This window comes from Arachis hypogaea, chromosome 15 (assembly GCF_003086295.3).
Source record: "Arachis hypogaea cultivar Tifrunner chromosome 15, arahy.Tifrunner.gnm2.J5K5, whole genome shotgun sequence".
NCBI lineage: Eukaryota > Viridiplantae > Streptophyta > Magnoliopsida > Fabales > Fabaceae > Arachis > Arachis hypogaea.
Genome location: NC_092050.1, coordinates 23,951,754 through 23,957,489, shown reverse-complemented (window position 1 = coordinate 23,957,489; position 5,736 = coordinate 23,951,754). Strand labels below are relative to the sequence as shown.

At 40.0% G+C, this 5,736-nt stretch overlaps 1 non-coding gene across 1 annotated transcript; it reads left to right on the top strand.

Moving 5' to 3' along the window:
* Positions 1–4,784: 4,784 nt before the first annotated feature.
* On the top strand, positions 4,785–4,892 carry LOC112753985 (small nucleolar RNA R71). Its single transcript, XR_003178343.1, has one exon. It is a non-coding gene; the product is annotated as a small nucleolar RNA R71 (small nucleolar RNA).
* Positions 4,893–5,736: the final 844 nt, after the last annotated feature.

The following is a 5,736-nucleotide window of genomic DNA, read 5'->3' as shown; positions in this document are numbered from 1 at the left end:
ACGCGTACGCGTGACATGTGCCACGTGCAGAAAATGCAGAAAAATGCTGGGGGCGATTTCTGGGATGTTTTGACCTAGTTTCTAGCCCAGAAAACACAGATTAGAAGCTGCAGAATGGACTAAACAAGTGGTCCCCACCCATCAACTGAAGACTTGTTAATTAATTCAAATTTAAATTCAAATATTGATTTTAGGAAAAGATATTATTTTAATTTTAAAAATTAGATTTTAAATTTATTAGGATTAGTTATAAAAGGGAGATAAACTTTCCTTCCTTTAGAGGTCCCGGGGAACTTCCAATTCTATACAAATTTATATTCCGTATTACATAACTTTTTACTCTGAGCCATGAGCAACTAATCCTCCATTGTTAAGGTTAGGAGCTCTGTCTATTTGTATGGATTGATTTTATTACTTTTTCTATTTTAATTCATGTATGGATTTATAATTTAAGAATTGTTTTTGCTCTTTATCTTATGAATTTGGGTGGAACGGAAGTATGACCCTCTTTCTATTTGAGTTCCTGTAAAACTTGGAAAAGCTCTTTACTTGAACAACAGCTTGAAAACATATTCTCCTAAATTTTAATTATCTGGATTTAACGGGATACGTGACATATAATCCTTTTATTTTTGGGTAATTAGAGTTTTTGTGGCATATAAACTGGACTTTGATCATGTAGCTTCTAATTGGAATTAATTGACCAAGGAATTGGCAGTTAATGAATTTTAGAGGAGACAAGAAAGGTCTAAGGAATTAGGGTCTAGTCACATATAGTTTGCCATATATTAAATCCTACATAATTAAAATAGTTAGTAAGAAAAGTAAATCCTGAAAAATAGATAACTCTGAAGCTTTAATTGCTTTCTCCATATTTTATTCCTCACCTATTCACCTGCCTGTCTTCGACTTTGAATTTACTTTTTAATGTTTTGAACTTCCAAACACTATTTTCTGTTTGTCTAACTAAGCCTATCACTCAATTTTTGTTGCTTAATCCATCAATCTTCGTGGGATTGACCCTTACTCACATAAGGTATTACTTGGTACGACCCGGTGCACTTGCCGGTTAGTTTGTGGTTATAAACATCGCATATATAATATTTAGACTCCCTTTTCAGCTTGTCCCTTTTCATGTTTAGTAAAATTTGGAGGGAAGGTATGGCTAACTAGATAATTAGCTACAGGTGCATACCAAGGAACTACTTCAGATACTGCATGCAAGCTATCAAATGGGAAAGCATAATTTATAGGAGTGGAGTCATCCTTAACGTGCTCAAGGTGACTCAAGTGGTCTGCCACTAAATTCTGGTTACCACTCCTATCCTTAATTTCTAAATCAAATTCTTGCAGCAGCAGTATCCAACGTATTAACCTTGGTTTGGACTCCTTTTTAGCTAATAAATATTTTAGAGCTGCATGGTCTGAGTATACTACTACCTTAGTACCAAGTAAATAGGCTCAAAATTTATCCAGAGCGAAAACAATAGCAAGAAGCTCTTTTTCAGTAGTAGTGTAATTAGACTGAGCAGTATCTAAGGTTTTAGATGCATAAGCAATTACGAAAGGATCCTTATCTTTGCGCTGAGCCAGCACCGCTCCTACTGCATGGTTGGAGGCATCACACATAATTTCAAATTGCTGGCTCCAGTCTGCTCCTCTCACAATTGGAGCTTGAGTCAGGGCGATCTTCAGCTTATCAAACGCTTTCATGCAATCCTCACTGAACTCGAACTCAATATCTTTCTGTAGCAGTCTGGATAAAGGTAATGCTACCTTACTGAAGTCCTTAATAAATCTCCTGTAAAAATCTGCGTGGCCAAGGAACGAACGGACTTCCCTCACGGAGGAGGGGTAAGGTAAACTAGAAATGATATCTACCTTTGCTGGATCTACTGAAATACCAGTTTTAGAGACAACATGTCCTAGAACAATCCATTGTTTTACCATAAAGTGACATTTTTCAAAATTCAATACAAGGTTTGAACTAACACATCTGTCTAATACTCTAGCTAGACTATCCAAGGAAAGGTCAAATGAATCACCATATACGCTAAAATCATCCATAAATACTTCCATACAGTTCTCAATAAGATTTGAAAAGATACTCATCATGCATCTTTGGAAAGTAGCAGGTGCATTACATAAGCCAAAAGGCATTCTTTTATAAGCATACGTTCCAAAGGGACATGTAAAAGTGGTCTTCTCCTGATCCTCAGGAGCTATATGAATTTGAAAGTAGCCTGTTAACCATCTAAAAAGCAATAATGGGATTTACCTGACAGGCGATCGAGCATCTGATCAATAAATGGCAAGGGGTAATGATCCTTGCGAGTAGCTTGGTTGAGACGCCTATAGTCAATGCAAACCCTCCATGAATTCTGCACTATAGTTGTCAGGAGCTCTCCATGTTCATTCTTTACTGCTGTGACTTCAGACTTCTTGGGTACCACTTGTACTGGACTGACCCATTCACTATCTGAGATGGGGTAAATGATATCTGCTTCAAGTAACTTGGTCACTTCTTTCTTGACAACTTCTAAGATGGTTGGATTCAATCTTCTTTAGGGTTGACGGACAGGTTTTAAGTCCTCTTCTAAATATATCCTGTGCTCACAAACTTGAGGGCTGATGCCTACTATATCCGCCAAGCTCCCCCCAATTGCTTTCTTGTGCTTTTTCAGCACACTAAGCAGCTGCTCCTCCTGTTGAGAAATGAGTTCCCTTGTAATAATGAATGGGAACTTCTGATTATCCTCAAGGTAAGCATACTTGAGGTATGGAGGGAGGGGCTTCAATTCCAATTTCTGCTCATGGCTAGGTTCTGGATCATCCGGGGCTGGTGGTAATGGTAAGGTGTCTTCATTGTGTTCAGAGGATGTCCCCACACTTGGACCTTGCTCCATGTGCTTCTCTTCTAATTCTTCTTGGTGAACTTCAGCTATAGTTTCATCAATGATGTCGCACTGGAAGATAGAATGATCTTCCGGAGGGTGCTTCATAGCTTCATTTAAGCTGAAACTCACTGTTCTACCATCTATCTCAAAGGAGTAAGTTCCTGAGAATGCATCCAGTTTGAACTTTGAGGTCTTCAGGAATGGTCTTCCAAGCAGGATTGATGATGGTCTTCCTGAGTCATTAGGGGGCATTTCCAGGATATAGAAGTCAATGGGAAATGTGAGCACCTTAATGCTCACTAATACATCTTCAGCAATTCCAACTACTGTAATAATACTTTTATCTGCTAACACAAAACGAGCTGCCGACCTTTTTAAGGGGGGAAGCCTTAAGGTATCATATATAGACAATGGCATTATACTAACACATGCTCCTAAGTCACACATGCAATCAGAAAATATCACACTTCCAATGGTATAGTTAACCATGTATGGACCTGGATCACTACATTTTTCAGGTATACTTCCCATTAAAGTAGATATAGAACTACCTAAAGGAATAGTTTCTAATTCATTAATTTTATCCTTATGAATGCATAAATCTTTCAGAAACTTTGCATATTTAGGTACTTGCTGAATAACATAAAAAAGGGGAACAATTACCTCAACCTTTTTGAAAATTTCTACCATTTTGGGATCAAGTTTTGTCTGCTTTCTGGGCTTTCTTGCAAGGTGTGGGAATGGGATAGGGATGGCACTACTTGCAGCTTCTGTATCCCTTGGTGCTCCATTCCTTGGCTAAGCTAATTCTTCTTCAACCTTGTCTTGTACTTCATCTTCCTCTCCAGCATCTTCCATTTCAGCATCTTCTACTTCCACTGAGTCTTCAATTGGGGAGTGTTCTATTGGGCTTGGTTCCTCCTGATTCCTCTCTGGCAGTGTGATTCCGGACCTCAAAGTGATGGCATTGATGCCACCCTTGGGGTTAGGTAAGGGTTGAGAAAGAATTCTACTGGAGCTTGAAGGTTGGTTGGTGGAAGCAGGTAGTGACTCTATCCGGGTGGCGAGAGCTTGTAAAGTGGCATTCAGACCATTTAAAGTGGAGTTAAGTGTAGTCTGCATGTCTTGTTGTCCTTGTGCAAGAGAACGAAGCATCTCGTCATTTGATGAGGAAGTGGGATAAGTGATCTGTGGGACTTGTTGTTGGTTATGCTGGGGTCCTTGTGACTGTCTTAGGTGAGGAGCTCTATAAGGTTGGTTTTGATTCTACTGTCTATTGTTGTTATTCCACCTCTGGTTTTCATTGTTGTCTCTGCCTCCTCTGTTATAGTTGTCCCTCTAGCCATGGTTGAAATTATCTCTCAAAATTTGGTTGGAGTTGTCCTGCCATCCTTGGTTATAGTTTCCTCCTTGGTTGTAGTTGTCGCCTTGTTGATTGTATCCTTGGTTCGGGCAGTCATAGAAGTTATTAGTAGCTGCCACAGTGTTATCTTCTTGTTGGAGCTACGGACATTCATCAGTATAATGACTATAGTCAGCACAGATCCCGCATACTCTTTGGGGAACTAGCTGTTAGCTTTGTTGTGATGTGGCAGGCTGAGCTTGTTGTTGTTGGTTCAACTGCATTTGCTTCAGTAGGTTAGTCATTTCACATATACTCTGTGTAAGAGCAGAAGTTTCAGTGCTGGAGAAAACTTCTGCAACGGCTTTTGAGTGGGTGCTCCTGTGCCTGTGATTCCTAGTAGACTCAGCTAAGTCGCTAATCAGTTGCCATGCTTCATTTGCGGTCTTGTACTTTTTCAGAAAACCATTACTAGCACCATCTAATAAAGTTTTATCCCGAGGCTTCATACCTTGAGTGAAGTAGCTGATCAACACTAGTCTGTCAATCATGTGATGGGGGCATGCGTCCAGAAGGTTCTTAAAACGCTCCCAGTACTCATAGAGAGTTTCTGATTCACCTTGAACAATGCATGAGATCTCTTTCCTTAGTCTTTCAGTAACTTCAGCTGAAAAGTATTTTTCCAGAAATTCTCTCCTGAGTGAATCCCCGTTAGTAACAGTCGCTTCAGGTTGGGAGTAGTACCACTCCCTTTCCTTTCCCTCAAGAGAAAACGGGAAGGCAGTTAACAAAATAGAAGTTTCATTTGCACCATGACACCTAACAGTAGAATAGGCTGTCTGGAAATCTCTTAGGTGCTTAATAGGCTCTTGAGCAGGTAAGCCATAAAACTTGGGCATCAAGTTGATTAATGCAGTCTTCAGCTCAAAATATGCAGCCAGAGTTGGATGATGCACTTGATACAGTTGCAGTGTAAAATCCGGGGCTCCAGCTTCCTGGAGAGTAATCCTCCTAGGTGCTGCCATGTTATCTGCACGTGAATCAACTGAATCAGTAGTAAAGGAGCTTGTTTCGCTCTCAGATGGCGGTTCAAATTCGCCCTCAGGTGAGACTGGTGAATCGATAACAATCACTTCACCACCCTCAGAGGCTAACCGACGTCGAGCTCGCCTAATACATGAAATAGTTCTTTCAATTTCAGGATCAAATGCGGCTAAGCTCGGATCAGGCAGTGAACGCGTCATTCAATGAAAGAAACATATAGCTCATGGTTATAAAATAAAAATAAAATATGCAAATAAAATAAGAATATGTACACTAATTAATAATTTAGCACACAATTGCAACTCCCCGACAACGGCGCCAAAAACTGGCGTGTGGCAGAAGTTAGGTGGTGCACGAAATTGTGAATCACATTTTGTTACAATTCCGCACAACTAACCAGCAAGTGCACTGGGTCGTCCAAGTAATACCTTACGTGAGTAAGGGTCGATCCCA